The sequence below is a fragment of the Podarcis bocagei genome (assembly GCF_964188305.1).
Source record: "Podarcis bocagei genome assembly, chromosome: W".
In the NCBI taxonomy this organism is placed as follows: Eukaryota; Metazoa; Chordata; class Lepidosauria; order Squamata; family Lacertidae; genus Podarcis; species Podarcis bocagei.
The window spans coordinates 77,685,916-77,703,405 of NC_138131.1; the positions used below are offsets into that span (position 1 = coordinate 77,685,916).

A 17,490-nucleotide genomic window follows, 5' to 3' on the forward strand; every position below is an offset into this window, starting at 1 on the left:
AAAATGTCTGTGTTCTCGAGGAGCATCCACTCTTTCAGCCAGCAAAACGCTGCTGCTTCATAGTACAATTTTAAGTCCGGCAGGGCAAAACCCCCTCTTTCTTTAGCATCTGTTAATATTTTAAATTTGATTCTGGGTTTTTTGCCCTGCCAAACAAATTTCGAGATATCTTTCTGCCACCTCTTAAAACATTCCATCTTATCAAGAATCTGCAAGGTTTGAAACAAAAATAACATTCTAGGCAATACATTCATCTTAATCACTGCAATTCGGCCTAACAATGACAGTTTCAAATTTGACCATATTTCTAGATCTTTTTCAATTTCTGACCAACTTTTTTCATAGTTATCCTTATACAAATTCAAATTTTTAGATGTCAAATAAACCCCCAGGTATTTCACCTTCTTAACCACCGTCAAGCCTGTCTCCTCTTGGAATTTCTCCTTCTCCATATCTGTTAAATTTTTCCCTAGAACTTTAGTTTTTTGTTTATTCAACTTAAATCCGGCTACCTGGCCAAACTGTTGGATTATTTCTAGAACCTTTTTCGTACTAGTGTTTGGCTCTTGCAAAGTCAATACTAGGTCATCTGCCAATGCTCTTAACTTATAATGTTTAGCTCCGACCTGTACACCTTTAACCTGCTGGTCATTTCTGATCATATTCAGCAACACCTCCAGAACCGAAATGAAAAGCAATGGGGAAATTGGGCACCCCTGTCGTGTTCCTTTTTCTATCTTGAATTCCTCAGTTATTACATTATTTACAATCAACTTAGCTTTTTGCTCAGAGTATATTGCACCCATACCATTCTCAAAACCTTGCCCTACCCCCATCCCATGAAGATTCTTTCTCATAAAACTCCAAGAAATATTGTCAAAGGCTTTCTCCGCGTCCACAAAAATCAATACTGCTTTAGAGTTTATATCCACCTCTAACTTTTCCAAAATATCTATTATGTTCCTTACATTGTCTGCTAGGTGCCTTTTTGGGAGAAAGCCTGCTTGGTCCTTATGAATCTTCTCCATCAACACTTTTTTAAGTCTTTTTGCCAAAATGTCTGCAAAAATTTTGTAATCCACATTAAGTAGTGATATTGGGCGGTAGTTCTTCAATTGAGTCTTTTCAGTCTCTGTCTTTGGTATGAGTGAAATGAACGCTTCTTTCCACGATTCAGGTGCCTTTTTCCCCCTCTAAAATCTCATTACAGACTTCTTTTAATGGTTGAATCAACCACTCCTTCAGAGATTTGTAATATCTGGAGGTCAGTCCATCTGGTCCTGGAGATTTGCCCAATTGCATATTCTGAATGGCAGCCTCTATCTCTTGCTCTGTTATTCTCTGATTCAGATCCATCTTACTTTGATGAGAGATTTTTTGTAATCCATATTTGTCAAGGAATTTGTCTATTTCTTCTTCATTTTGCGGTCCTTGAGTATAAAGTTTTTTGAAATAACTCAAAAAGCAATTTCTAATCTCATTGGGTTTAGATATGTTTTTTCCATCCACTTCTAGGCTTGTAACTGTATTTAGTTTCTGTCTTTTCTTCAATTGCCATGCCAGAAGTTTACCACATTTATCTGCCGATTCAAATGTCTTTTGTTTCATTTGCTTTATCTTCCATTCAATGTCTTGGTTCATCAATTCCATGTATTGTGTTTGGTATAACTTAATCTCTCTCAAAATCTCCTGGGACTTTGGCTTTGCTCTTAATTTTTTCTCTCCTTCCTTTATCTTTTCCAAAATCTTTTCCTTTTTCTCATTCTGTTTCTTCTTCTTTATTGAATTTTGTTGAATTAAGAAACCTCGCATCACAGCTTTACTTGCGTCCCAGATCACTCTTTTTTCTACCTCGGCCCTTAAATTTATTTCAAAGTAGTCCTTTAAGGTTTTTTGGGCCTTCATATGAATCTCCTTATCTCTAAAGAGGGTGTCATTCATCCTCCATGAAGTGCTTTATTGGGCAGTTTAATTGACAAGTGATCTCATCTCTTTACCCCTTTAAATAATATTCTAATTTAACGCAGAGGCGATTTATGGGGTTTAGTAAAGGGTGAATTCAAATTATCTCATTCTGCTCGCGGGCTCTGCCTAGGCATTAAGTTTCATAATTTAGTATAGTCAATTCATAGTTGTTATAGATAAATAATAAATAGAGAAATAAACAATTATTTTCTTTGGTTCCTACCTGTGTAACTGGATTGCATTGTTTTGAGTATTGCCCATTGAAATGGGTTTGGTGATTCTGGCTCCCGCCTTTTGAGGAAAGGCTGCCCTGTTTTGTTTATTGCGTAGTGAGAGGTTAAATTCAAATAACACTGTGTTCATTTTAGAGCTAATTATATAGCCATTATTTTCATATAGACCAAATTAGGGCACACCGAGCCTTACTGAAATTAGGTTAGACCTAAGTCAGTGTGGTTAATACTGACTGAGACAGCGTGGTTAATACTGAACTAGGTTTAGCCAACCTCTTCAAGGTTAGTTAATAGCTAGGCCAGTGTTGATAATACTGAACTGGGTGCAATTAGCAATCCCATAATCAAGTGCAAGCTAGACAGCGTTGACAATACTGAGCTAGGTAATTCTTGGCCGTGTTGCTGATCACGGACAGTGGATTGCGATTGCATTTAAGTCAGCGCAGGTGATACTGAACGGGTAAGGGGGTACACGGACCTCCTAGGTAGGCAATTTTAAATTGCTAGGCGAATAACTTAGTGGTTCCAGTTCACGATTCAGTTTGAAATGGCTTCCGGTGGAGACCAGCAGGCATCCACTTCCGCCAATCAGCTGGCACCCCCCGCAGGCAATGGGGGCGCTCAAGTGCCGGCCATGCATTGCGACCCTCAAGCCTTCGCCCAATTTTTCATGGCGTTTGAAACATTTTACAGACAGTGTAGGCCTAGGGGGGCTTTGGCGCTTCCAGCCCCGGAACTGTCACAGGAGGTGATACCCGACACTCCTTCTAGCTACCAAGTTCAACAGGACATCCCCGTCATTGCAGGGGGCAGCAACCAGTCAGAAACGGCGAATACAGGTCGCCCAAATACCCGTGCACAGGCAGCCATGGCTAAGAAAACAAACCAAAGCATAGGCAAAGGAAGGGCGCCGGCTAAGGGTCCCGGCAAGGGGAAGGCCACCGCCAAGGGTGCCAGCGGTAACGCCGTCTCACAAATTGTAGACATTCCTAGTGTGTTTCAGGAACAGCAGCCCCAGCACAGCTCTACCGAGGACAGCGCGGGTTCCGCCCTGGAGGATGAGCACATTGAACCTCCCACCCCTCAGCCAGCGGCAAGTGCGACCCCAGCCAACGTTGAGGTCCAAGGTGGGAAGAGGAAGTCCAAGAGGAAGCACACGTCCTCTAAGAAGAAGAGAAGTAAGCAGTCAGAGACCGAGGATGAGTCAGGTACGCCATCCTCTGATTCGGATAGCGAGGGCCCCATGGATAGCTACTGGGGCTTGGGGGAAGATAATCCCACTTTGGGCGCATGAAAGGAGGGCCAATTCCCATCGTAAGACCTTCAATGGTGTACTGGCATGGAAGGATGGGGCATTGGTGGAGGATGTAAAAGTTGCTACCAATCAATCCACTGATTTTATATTGGGGAACCATTTGTCCCAGAAGAAGAGGAATAAGATCCTCAATGGGGATTACGTGGACATGTTTACCCTTCTCCCTCCAACCAAATTGACAGGAAAACTAACTAATGTGGGGGAGGGAGACAGTGCTCCTGAAGGTAGGAGTCTATCAATTGATGAAGATGATCATCCAAATGTCATAGACCAAATGGAGCAAACAGCACGCAGACCTAGTGGTGGGAGGAAAAAATCCTTAAATAAGAGACACGGGGGAATGATTAATGGACTTCAATGTCTGTACACTAATGCGCAAAGCATGGGAAATAAGCAAGATGAGCTTGAGCTCTTGGTACAGCAAACTAAATATGACATAATAGGCATCACTGAAACCTGGTGGGATAACTCCCACGATTGGAATGTAAAAATGGGGGGATACAATCTATTTCAGAGAAACAGACCAAACAAGAAAGGAGGAGGAGTGGCGTTATATGTCAGGGATGTGTATACCTGTGAAGAGATCCAAGATTTAGAACCTCAAAGCCAAAGTGAGAGCATTTGGGTCAAAATTAAGGGAGAGAAGAATAAGAGAGATCTCATTGTGGGAGTTTACTATAGATCCCCAAGCCAAACGGAGGACATAGATGATGCCTTCCTGGAACAGATGGCCAAGCATGCAAAAGGAAGGGAGATAGTAGTAATGGGGGACTTCAATTACCCGGATATTTGTTGGATGTCAAACTCAGCCAAGAGCATAAGGTCAAACAGATTCCTCACTGGCCTTGCAGACAACTTCATTGTCCAGAAAGTGGGAGAAGCAACAAGAGGAACAGCCATTTTAGATCTGGTCCTAACCAATGTTGATGACCTGGTTAGTGGGGTAGAAGTGGAAGGATCATTAGGCGCGAGTGATCATGCTCTTCTGAAGTTTACTATACAGCGGAAAGGAGCAGCCAAGCATACTAGGACTCAATTTCTTGACTTTAAGAAAGCCGACTTCATAAAACTTAGGGAAGTGCTGGGTGAGATCCCATGGACAGTAATACTAAAAGGAAAGGGAGTTCATGATGGCTGGGAGTTTGTTAAGAGGGAGATAGTAAAAGCACAACGTCAGGCAATACCAATGAGACAGAAACATGGAAGGTGCTTAAAGAAGCCAGGGTGGCTATCTAAAGAACTTTTAACTGAGTTAAGATTAAAAAAGGATGTGTACAAAAAATGGAAAGGGGGGGAAACCACCAAAGAGGAATTCAAACAAATAGCCAGCACGTGTAGACACAAAGTCAGAAAAGCTAAAGCACAGAATGAACTCAGGCTTGCTAGAGAGGTTAAAAGCAAGAACAAAGGCTTTTATGGGTATGTTCGTAGCAAAGGGAAGAACAAAGAAACAGTGGGGTCACTCAGAGGAGAAGATGGTGAAATGCAAACAGGGGACACAGAAAGGGCTGAACTCCTCAATGCCTTCTTTGCCTCAGTCTTCTCCGATAAAGAAAACAATGCCCGACCTGAAGAATTTGGAGCAAATGATTCAGCAAAGGAAACACAGCCCAGAATAACTAAGGAGATAGTACAAGAATACTTGGCTAGTTTAGATGTATTCAAGTCTCCAGGGCCAGATGAACTGCATCCAAGAGTATTAAAAGAACTGGCAGATGCGATCTCAGAACCACTGGCAGTCATCTTTGAGAATTCCTGGAGAACAGGTGAAGTCCCGGCAGACTGGAGGAGGGCAAATGTTGTCCCTATTTTCAAAAAGGGGAAAAGAGAGGACCCAAATAATTACCGCCCAGTCAGTCTGACATCAATACCAGGGAAGATTCTGGAGCAGATCATTAAGCAAACAGTCTGTGAGCACCTAGAAAGGAATGCTGTGATACCAATAGTCAGCATGGATTTCTGAAAAATAAGTCATGTCAGACTAACCTGATCTCCTTTTTTGACAGAATTACAAGCCTGGTAGATGAAGGGAACGCAGTGGATGTAGCCTACCTTGATTTCAGCAAGGCATTTGACAAGGTGCCCCATGATATTCTTGTAAAGAAGCTGGTAAAATGCGGTCTTGACTATGCTACCACTCAGTGGATTTGTAACTGGCTGACTCACCGAACCCAAAGGGTGCTCATCAATGGTTCCTCTTCATCCTGGAGAAGAGTGACTAGTGGGGTGCCACAGGGTTCTGTCTTGGGCCCAGTCTTATTCAACATCTTTATCAACGACTTGGATGATGGATTCAAGGGCATCCTGATCAAATTTGCAGATGACACCAAAGTGGGAGGGGTGGCTAACACCCCAGAGGATAGGATGACACTTCAAAACGACCTTGACAGATTAGAGAACTGGGCAAAAACAAACAAGATGAATTTTAACAGGGAGAAATGTAAAGTATTACACTTGGGCAAAAAAAATGAGAGGCACAAAAACAAGATGGGGGACACCTGGCTTGAGAGCAGTACATGTGAAAAGGATCTAGGAGTCTTGGTTGACCATAAACTTGACATGAGCCAACAGTGTGACGCGGCAGCTAAAAAAGCCAATGCAATTCTGGGCTGCATCAATAGGAGTATAGCATCTAGATCAAGGGAAGTAATAGTGCCACTGTATTCTGCTCTGGTCAGACCTCACCTAGAGTACTGTGTCCAGTTCTGGGCACCACAATTCAAGAAGGACACTGACAAACTGGAACGTGTCCAGAGGAGGGCAACCAAAATGGTCTAAGGTCTGGAAACGATGCCTTATGAGGAACGGCTAAGGGAGTTGGGCATGTTTAGCCTGGAGTTAGTTCATTCGAGACCCAAATTTGATCTATTCTTGACATTGACTAATTGGTTCCGAATAAAATGTAAACTGTTTCTCCAGTGGATGTCTAAGTCTCCAAACATCAATTAGATTACAGTTTTTCGTCATTGAAAAGAAAGTCTTGGGTAGTTTTCCTTCTTTGCTAACCTGAAATTGTTCTTAACCTGAACTTTAGCTAATGGGGCCTCCTGCTGCCATTGAGCCGCCAGAGCACGATTTCTGTTCTCATCCTGAAGCAAAGTTCTTAACCTGAAGCACGATTTCTGGGTTAGCGGAGTGTATAACCTGAAGTCTATGTAAAACGAGGTACCACTGTATATATTTAAAAATTGCATCCAATTTTGACAGTGTTATTACAAACCACTTCATTCAGCCCTGCAACATCTTGCGAAGCAGCGATATACTAATATGCATCTGTTATTATGTGACATTGGTCAAGGCTTTCTGGGAAATAATATATGATGAGTTTAAAGAAAATGTTTGAAAATACATTTGTCAAAAAAGCCAGAAGCCTTCTCACTAGGTATAAGACTTCTTATGTCTGCAACGACGGCAGCAAGAATGCAACTAGCCCAATGGGGCTTAAATTGGATTGTTATGAATGAAAAAAATTAGTAAAAAAATATTTCAAAAGAGAATGCTACTTGCCCAATTAATGGGGCTTAGATCAGGTTATTCATGAAAGAAATGATAAAAAAATATTTAAAAGAAGAGAGAATGCTACTAGCCCAATTAATGTGGCTTATATTTGATTGTTATTAATGAAAAAATTAATAAAAAATAATTTAAAAAGAGAATGCCACTAGCCCAATTAATGGGGCTCATATGGGATTGTTATTAATGAAAAAATTAATGAAAAAATAATTTACAAAGAGAATGCCACTTGCCCAATTAATAGGGCTTAAATCAGATTGCTATGAATGAAAATAATAAATTCTTTAAAAGAAGAAGAGAGAACGCTACTAACCCAATTAATGGGGCTTCTATTGGATTGTGATTAATGAAAAATTAATAAAACATTATTTAACAGAAGAAGAGAGAACGCTACTAGCCCAATTAATGGGGCTTATATTGGATTGTTATCATTATCATTATTTTTCCAGGCCTTCCCATCTAGAGCCCAGAAACTCTGTAACAGTTACCTTCTCAAAGTGATGAATCGCCAGCCAGATTTCCCCTTGCGCATTGAACACACAGCCGAGGTTACTCCATGCCACAGCAAAGTTGGGTTGGGTCTCGATGGCTTTCAGGTAGCAGGCCTTGGGAGGGTCGAGAGGTAGGTAGGTACAGGGGGAAGGGGGTATTTGCACAAAAGAAAAGCAAGAGAAAAGTCCCAGTTAGCAGAGGCTTGACAACCATATGTCAGGAGTGCTCTGATGGTGTTTCCTGCTTGGCAGGGGGTTGGACTCGATGGCCCTTGTGGTCTATTCCAGCTGTATGATTCTATGATTCTACTTTAAATTTAACCATTACAGGTGGGTTTTTTTAAAAAAATTAATCCTGCTAATGTATTAACCTGTGTGCACTGCTTTTGTCAATATGCAATAAACGTTTCCCATTCTTTTTTATATTAAAACTGGAGGCATTTTTTCAGCTGCAATGGGCCTCCGGTGTCCTGTTAGTACCATTAGTTGGTACCATTTCTCGTACAGTTGATATTCCTTGCATAGATAGATTAGATAGATGATAGATAGTTAGATTAGATTAGATTAGATAGATAGATTAGGTAGGTAGATTAGATAGATACATATATAAGAAAGGTTGGTAGATGGATAGATAGATTAGTTAGATTGATTGATTGAGTAGGTAGATAGATTCAGGCATGGCCAAACCTGGCCCTCCAGCTGTTTTGGGACTACAACTCACATTGTCCCTGACCACTGGTCCTGTTAGGTAGGGATGATGGGGGTTGGAGGGCCAAGTTGGGCCACACCTGGATTAGATGGTAGGTAGGTAGATAGATTTGATAGATAGGGTAGGTAGATAGATAGATAGATAGATAGATAGATAGATAGATAGATAGGCAAGTAGATAGATAATAAGATAAAGTCGGTAGATTGATAAGGTAGGAAGGTAGGTAGGAGGCAGCCTAGGTCAAAGTTGACCCACTTATTTAAAAGTAACCATGCTGTTATACAGTGGTACCTCTGGATGCGAACGGGATCCGTTCCGGGGCCCCGTTCGCATCCTGAAGCGAACATGCTCGGGTCACAATTTGCTGCTTCCGTAGATGCGTGTGGCATCATTTTGAGTGTCTGCACGTGCGCAAGCTGCAGAACCCGGAAGTAACGCGCTCTGTTACTTCTAGGTCGCCACGGAGCACAACCCGAAAATGCTTAACCCGCAGCTACTTCAACCTGAGGTATGACTGTATTAGTAACAAAAATCTATTATCTTAAATATTTTCAGGCGGTGACCCTGGACCCCAACTTCCTGGATGCTTACATTAATCTGGGGAACGTCTTGAAGGAGGCGCGTATATTTGACAGGTAAGCAAATAGGCATAGAGCTTATATTCTCTTTTTTATATAAATGTTTTTTATTGGTTTTGCGTATAATCACATTACGTCTTATATTCTCAGTTTAGTGGTTGCACCCATACCCAAACTAACTCCCATTGTTGCCTAGAGGGTTGATTTTATTTAAAGCAAACTGATTTAAATCCCAAATCCATAAGACTTGATTTAAATCCCCCTTTTACCGCAAGGTTCAGCCTTGCTGGCATCCTCTTAATATTGACAATCGGAGGCAGGTTTCCTTTTTGGAATCCTAACTTCAGAGTCTTTTCTACAGTTATATCAAAATGATTTGGTTCTGCTATATACAGCCCGATTGTGACGAAATGATGGTGAGTTTTAATAAGTGAACACTTTTTATTTGAACAACTTTTCTGCTGTACTTGATTGGAAGGAGAAAAGAAACATTTCCTTCATAACAATTTAAGCAATTTATTTCACTAAAACAGTAACATGGTAGCATATGTATCCATGTTGCTTAACTGATGTGCTGAAACATTTTTTCCCCAAGAAAAACTTGGACTGAGTTTTCGCACACATGAAAAACTTAAAACAAATAATTCTTCCCCGAATTATTTATTTATTTATTTATTTCTACCCCGCTCTCACTGGCCAGGGCCGGGCTCAGGGCGGCTAACACCAAATATAAATTACAATAAAATAGAATAGAAAAAAACCCCAGTTAATTAAAATACAGCTTAAAATGCAGCCTCATCAAGACTACAAAGGGAGGAAACATCAGCTATTCACCCAAGCCAGCTATCCATGCTGGTGCTACATGGGCCAGCAAAAAAGCCACGGGAAAATTTATATACCAAATCCCATATAGGGTGTCAGAGTGAGTCTAAGCATAGAGCGAGTTAAAATAATCAAGCCTGGAGGTGACCATCGCATGGATCACTGGCCAGATCAGGGCGAGAAAGGTAAGGAACCAATTCCTTAATACGGCGGAGGTGGAAAAATGCCACCTTTGCTGTGGCTGCAACCTGTGCCTCCATGGAAAGAGAGGCATCGAAGGTTACACCCAAGCTCTTGACAGAAGGCTCTGGCACTAATTGCGCCCCCACAAGAGATGGGAGTTGGCCCCCCAACCCCATGTTGTCCTGACCCAGCCAGAGGACCTCTGTCTTCGAAGGATTTAACTTCAACTGGCTCCCACGCAGCCACCCAGCCACGGCTTCCAAGCATCTGGTCAGTGTGTCTGGGGCCGAGTCCATTGACAGATAAAGTTGGGTGTCATCAGCATATTGACGACAACTCAGCCCTAAACTCCGGACAATCTGGGCAAGGGGGCGCATAAAGATATTGAAAAGCATCTGGGAAAGGATTGTGCCCTGCGGCACTCCACACAACAAGGAGTGCCGCAGCGACAACTCCCTCCCTAGCGCCACCCTCTGTCCCCGACTTGAGATAAAGGAGCACAGCCATTGTCTGACTGTGCCCTGAATCCCCACGTTGGCAAGGCGGTGGTCCAAAAGTTTGTGATCGACCATGTCGAAGGCCGCTAACAAATCTAAAAGAATCAGCAGTCCCGGCCCGCCTCGATCCTCTTAATCGTCCTCCCAAAGCATTTTATTTTTTAAAAAACAGATTTTTATCCACCCTGGTGACAATGAAACTGAACCAGTCCTTGATCTCATTTCAGAGCCGTTGCAGCCTACCTACGGGCCCTGAGCCTGAGTCCCAACCACGCTGTTGTCCACGGCAACCTGGCATGTGTGTATTACGAACAGGGGCTGATCGATCTGGCAATCGATACCTACAAGAGGGCCATTGAGCTCCAGCCCCACTTCCCTGACGCCTACTGCAACCTGGCCAACGCGCTGAAAGAGAAAGGCAGCGTAAGAAACTGGTCCCTTTTGCCTTGGGGTGGGGGGAACATCTATATAAAAGATGTTTTATAGATGGTACTTAACACCTGCCAAAATAGCTAAAATGTATAAAACAAAAAAACTGTGCTGGAGGTGCAGTAAAGAAGAAGGGACACTTATACATTTCTGGTGGGCCTGTGAAAAAAAAATACAGAAACTTTCCTATTAGGCAGTGGTGTCCAAACTTTTTTCAAAGAGGGCCAGATTTGATGAAGTGAAGGGCCATAAGGGCCGACCAAAGTTGTTTACTTTTTTTAAGGATTGAAGTTGTTGAGCTCTTTTCTTAGGGTTTAAATTGTTGAACTTTTTTTAGGATTGAAGTTGTTTAGCTTTTTCTTAGGCTTTTACCCCATGCTGAATTGGCCAGATTAACAGAGACAATTAGGGCACAACCCAGACAAGAATTCCAAAAGGAATGGGGAAAATGCAGAGAATACTTTACCAAACAGTGCCCCAAAATATACACTTGGACTTGTTTCAATTAATTTCTACAGGAGACTTTGTGGTTTAAGTCATAATTAGGAAAAATTGTAATAATCCCATACAAAAGAAATAGTATACAAGAGGTAAATAAGGCGGCCATTTAACAGAATAAACTCTTTTATTTTTATGTTATGTTTTCTTTGTGTAAGAGGATAGGAGTTTAATTTTGATAATTAGTCAATGGTGGTGGGTCTGTTTGTATGTATGAGTTGTTGTGGACTATGTTATAAATAAAATAAAAATTAAAAAAAGAAAATGAAACCGGTCCCTTTTGCTTTCTGTATGTCAGAGGGTTTGCTGAAAAAAGCCTTCCGGATGATGGTGACCTCGAAATTGGGCTCTTTGGGGGGGGATTTGGGGTACAGAACCTAGAAGAAGTCCTCTTTTATTTTTTCCTTTGTCATATCGTCACATACAACTTTGCTCATACCAAGCGTCGACTCCCCTCCCCCTTCCCCCGCTCCCACTCCCTGGCTTTCTTAAGCAGTCACGATCCTCTTAGCATTTCTATATCACCCTTTAAAAATTGTCCAGTAGCACCTGATGATGATGATGATAATAATAATAATAATAATAATAATAATAATAATAATAATAATAATAATAATAATAATAATAATAATTATACCCCGCCTATCTGGCTGGGTTTCCCCAGCCACTCTTGGCGACAAAATATTAAAATACAATAGTCCTTCCCTAAACAGGGCTTGCTAAACTTGGCTTCTTCTTGGTATAATTTTTTGTATGCAGGTCCACTTCTTCAGATACAAAAGCTTCTACCAAGACCAAACTGAGTTGGTCTGCAATGTGCTACTGGACAATTTATATATTTTTTATATATTTCAACTGCGTTAGACCACCACAGCTGCCTACCTGAACATATATCGCCCTATTTACCTTCTTACTCTACTTAAAACAATTTACTTTAGCATTTGTAAATCACTTTCAAAAATTAGCCTCTGGTTTTTTTAATAACAGTATATTTAAAGATCTTTTTCAATTCTTTGTAAATCATATCCCAGTAGACTTTGACTTTAGTGCACATCCACCACCTATGGACGAAATTCCCTTCCTTCTCCTTGCATTTCTAGCGTGCCTTATCTTGAGTTATATATATTTTAGCAAGTTTAGTCGGCGTCAAATACCACCTATACGTCACCTTCATTAAATTTTTAATTAGTGCTGTACATTCAATAAATTGTTTTTGCCCATAATCTTTCCCACTTATCTAATTCAATGTTATGACCAAAATCTTGAGCCCATTTAATCATAACCGACTTAACTTCTTCATCCTTTGTATGCCATTCTTATACGTTTTTGGCAATGATTTTCTTTTACTATCTAGCAACTCTGTCTCTTAATTTTGATTTAGTATGACCAAAACCATTTCCCTTACTGTCTTCCTTAAATACATCTTGCAAAAGACGGTAAGTGTGCGGGAAAGAGAGTTTGAATCGGATTAGTCTGCTCTTGTATTTATGTTCCCCTAAACCAAGCATGTCCAAAGTCCACTTTGGGGGCCTTCCACCCATCTCTCCTAGATCTCAAAATGCATTGGTTTTGTCATATTTCCTGCTATCCTGCCAAAGAATTTAAATTTTCCCAATGTTCTTTTAGACCAGGCATGTCCAAAGTCCAGTTCAGGGGCCTAATCTGGCCCTCTGGTCGATTTAATCCGGCCCTCGTGGCGGTTTATTTACTAGGGCAAAACTTCCCCCAAAAAAGCTCAAGAACTTTAATCCTAAAAAAAGGTCAGCACCTCTGAGGTCAAATCCTTAAAAAAGGCTCAACAATTGTGGGGTTTTACTGTTAATATGCTTCTTCTTAATTGCATTTCACTATTAATATACTTCTTAATTGTATTTCAGTTCAACAATGACTTTGATAAAATACATCTTTTGTGACGTGCAGAAGGCTTGAGTTACCTATGAGGTGCAACAGTTACCATATAGCATATATTCAATATAAAAAACAGCAACAATTGGTTGTTGACAAAGGACAGCTGGCATATATATATAAAAGATATTAACTGATATGCATGCCATTCCAGATATAGCTATATAATCTCTACTGTTGGTAAGAGAAGAACTTTGGAGCAGGCATTTTCAAAAAAAGAGTTTTTTATGAACCGCTCTAATACCAAGTTACCGTCAGGAGCTGAGGGGCCGTATCAAACCTCAATCCAGCCATCACATCACAGAGCAGCCTTTTGGGCTCCTGTGAAAGACATACTAATATTCGTGTAAAAACTCTGTTTTGTGTTTCGAAGGTTGCCGAAGCCGAGGAATGCTACAATACAGCTCTCCGTTTATGTCCGACTCACGCGGATTCTCTTAATAACCTGGCGAACATCAAGCGAGAACAAGGGAATATCGAGGAGGCTGTCCGCCTCTACCGGAAAGCTCTTGAGGTACGTGCGTGGAGAATTACAACAATTAAATTGAGATATAAGGGTTAGGCATGCGTACCCTGGACTCCTAGTCTGGGTCTTTTTAAAAATCGCCGATCAAATTTTTCTTGATCAATAACGGAAATAATGGTGAAGAAGTGAAAGTGAAGTAGCATTTTGAGGCTCGACAAAGCATGGTCCGATAAGTCCCTTTTGGAAGGAAGAGGGTCTGTCCCCCTTTTTATATTCCTAGGCCTCCTGGAATGACCAAAAATCTGCTTTTTCATCAGAAGAACAATGCAAGGTGTTAAGGAACGGTACAGAAATTGAAATAAAAGCTGGGCACATGCTGTTCTCTGTGTCGGCTGAGCTTGATCCCCTGACAGTCTTATTTTCTAACAGTATTTCCTATGCGTACGAAAAAGGCAGTTCATAGGCCCATTATTATTATTATTATTATTATTATTATTATTATTATTATTATTATTATTATTATTATTATTATTTCTAAATATGTATCTTTAAGGTATTCAATAAATTTTTCCCATTCTTGTTTAATTTTTTTATATATATAAATAGTTTTTATTAAGTTTTAGCATTTTATATTCAACACAAACATCATTCTTGCAGACAGCATAGATGAATCCCAATCTCCCCCAGCTTCCCTCTTCTGGTTTTTTAAATATTTACTTCTCCTGCCTATCTCATTCTCCCTTAATTTTGCCATCTTTGAACTAACGATGGTTATATCCTTAAGGTTTTTGCACCATGCTTTTTCACATTTCATCTTCATTATTTTCCCCATTTTGTCCTTTTAACTTTTTTCTTTGCTTAAATTTCCTATCATCTTGATGTCTGATCTTCACAGTCATTTTGATAATCCACTCTTCTTTTGTTGGGACCTTCTCTTCCTTCCACATCCGGGCTAAGAACATTCTGGCATAAATAGAATACACTGTCTTTTTAGGTCTCTTGGTATTTCTTCACCCGTTAAACCTATTAGAAAGGCTTCTGGTTTTTACACAAATGTTCTCTCCCCCCCCCCCCAGTTAATTATACAGTGGTACCTTGGTTCTCAAACTGAATGTGTTCCAAAACCAAGGTGCACTTTCCCATAGAAAGTCATGCAAAACTCTATCTAGTGAACAATAGTGAACAATGTGGTGACAGAAGAGCTTCAGATTGAAAAAGGTACACGTCAGGGGTGCCCCCTGTCCCCTTTATTGTTTATCTCAGTCCTGGAGGTTTTGCTGAACATGATAAGGAAGGATCGGCAGGTACAAGGAATACGGGTCGGAGTGAAACAATATAAACTGAAAGCATTTGCAGATGACTTGGTTTTAACATTACAGGAGCCAGAATCTAGTACAAAAAGAGTTCTGGAACTGATACAGAAATTTGGTCGGGTGGCGGGTTTCAAGTTGAACAAACAAAAAACTAAGGTGTTAGGGAAAAATTTGACAGCTACTGAAACAGAAGGGTTTCAGAAGGAAACAGAACTAAATATTGTTAAAAAAGTGAAATACCTGGGGGTCAATCTCTCCTCCAAGAACCTGAATTTATTTAAAGATAATTATGAGAAATGTTGGTCAGAAGTTAAAAAGGATCTAGAAATTTGGTCAAGACTGAAGTTGTCCTTGTTAGGCCGAATTGCAGCTATAAAAATGAACGTTTTGCCAAAGATGTTGTTTTTGTTTCAGGCCTTGCAGATTGTGGACAGAGTGGAATGTTTTGGAAAGTGGCAGAAGGATATCTCTAAATTTGTCTGGCAGGGCAAAAAGCCCCGAATAAAGTTTAAAATACTAACTGATGCAAAGGAAAGAGGGGGATTTGCCCTGCCGGACTTAAGGATATATTACGAAGCTGCAGCCTTCTGCTGGATGAAAGATTGGATCTTGTTGGAAAACACTGATGTCCTAGATCTGGAAGGCTTTAATAACTCGTTAGGTTGGCATGCGTATTTGTGGTATGACAAGGCAAAAACATATGGAATGTTTAAAAACCATATTGTCAGGAAAGCAATATTTATGGTCTGGAAAAAATACAAAGACTTACTAGAAAGCAAAACTCCGAGGTGGGTATCACCAATAGAGGCCAAGGCTCGGAAAAAACCCAATATGGAGGCCGGTTGGCCGAAATATTGGGAAATAATAGAAAACATTGGAGATAATTGGAGGTTGCAGAGCTTTGAAAGGTTAAAGGGTAAAGTGCAAGATTGGTTTCATTATGCCCAAATTAATGAGGTTTTTAAGCTAGATAAAAAAACAGGATTCCAGGTGGAAAAATCGAAACTTGAGACAGAATTGTTAGAACCAAAGACCAAGCTATTATCGAGAATGTATAACTTGCTGCTTAAATGGAACACTCAGGATGAGACAGTTAAATCAGCCATGATAAAATGGGCCCAGGACATTGGTTATAACATCATGTCTGAGGACTGGGAAAGGTTATGGACCACCGGTATGAAGTTTACGGCATGTAATGCCTTGAAAGAAAACATTATGAAAATGGTATACAGGTGGTACATGACCCCAGTCAAGCTTGCTAAGATCTACCACTTGTCCGATAATAAATGCTGGAAATGTAAGGAGGCTGAAGGGACATTCTTTCACCTCTGGTGGACCTGTCCAAGAGTGAAGGCCTTCTGGGAAATGATATATAACGAGTTAAAAAAGGTGTTTAAATACACTTTCCCTAAGAAACCAGAGGCATTCCTCCTGGGCATTGTCGGCCAGAAGGTGTTAAAGAAGGATAGAACTCTTTTTATGTATGCTACTACTGCAGCAAGGATTCTTATCGCTAAGCATTGGAAGACTCAAGATTTGCCCACACTGGAGGACTGGCAGACGCAACTGATGAACTACATGGAACTAGCCGAGATGACTGCAAGGATTCGAGACTTGGGAGAAGAAGCAATGGAGGAGGACTGGTGTAAATTTAAGGACTATTTGCAAAAGTATTATAAGTTATATGAATCTTAAGACGCCGTATGATTTGGAATATCAGCCCCAGCAACAAAATGGTTTATATAAGAAATTGGATAATTTTTACGAAAGAATCAAGGTTTAAATGGGTAAAAATGACAATATGTTATATTTTAAAAGTAAATTGAAAACAAGAGATTTAAACTTAAACTGCAATTGAAAGTAAAAAGAAACACATGAAACAAGGTTATAATTTGCTGATAATTTTATTGTTAAGAATGCACTATGTGGGAGATGTGGGGAAGCCCGATAGAAATCTGAAATAAGTTGTTGAAATGGTTGAGATTTTCTGTTTTTTCTTTCTTTCTACTGTCTATGTTCTTTCTTTTCTATTTGTAATCTGGAAAAAAACGTAATAAAAATTATTATATAAAAAAAAAAAGAAAGTCATGCAAAACGGATTAATCCGTACCAGACTTTGAAAAACAATCCCTAAAACAGCCATTTAACATGAATTTTACTATCTAACGAGACCACTGATCCCTAAAATGAAAGCAGTCATCCATGTACTGTACTCTAAAATAAATACAACAGTCTTGTAAATGATAAAAATGAAAATTATTTTTTTTCCTCACCTGCACTGATGATAGTCATTGTTCGGATGGGGACCGGGGCTTCTATCCGTTTCTGCAATCACACAATCAATCAATCAATCAATCAATCAGTAACTAAACTGGGATCCGCACAGTCGCAAAAACAAATGAACCAAAAAAGCCTCCGAAACAAAAACACCACATAAATTGCAAAAACCAAAGCACCAAACTTAATCTGTTCCCGAAGTCTGTTTGATTGGTGCAGGCGCCCCAGAAAGAATAGCTGACAGCCAAATTTGATGTTTGGCTTCCGAAAAACGCCTGGAAACTGGAACACTTTTT

At 40.3% G+C, this 17,490-nt stretch overlaps 1 long non-coding RNA gene across 1 annotated transcript; it reads left to right on the plus strand.

The window, feature by feature from the left end:
* The first annotated feature begins 8,779 nt into the window (after positions 1-8,779).
* LOC308577979 lies at positions 8,780-13,648 on the plus strand. Its single transcript, XR_014003800.1, has 3 exons — positions 8,780-8,861; positions 10,534-10,729; positions 13,512-13,648. It is a non-coding gene; the product is annotated as an uncharacterized lncRNA (long non-coding RNA).
* Positions 13,649-17,490: the final 3,842 nt, after the last annotated feature.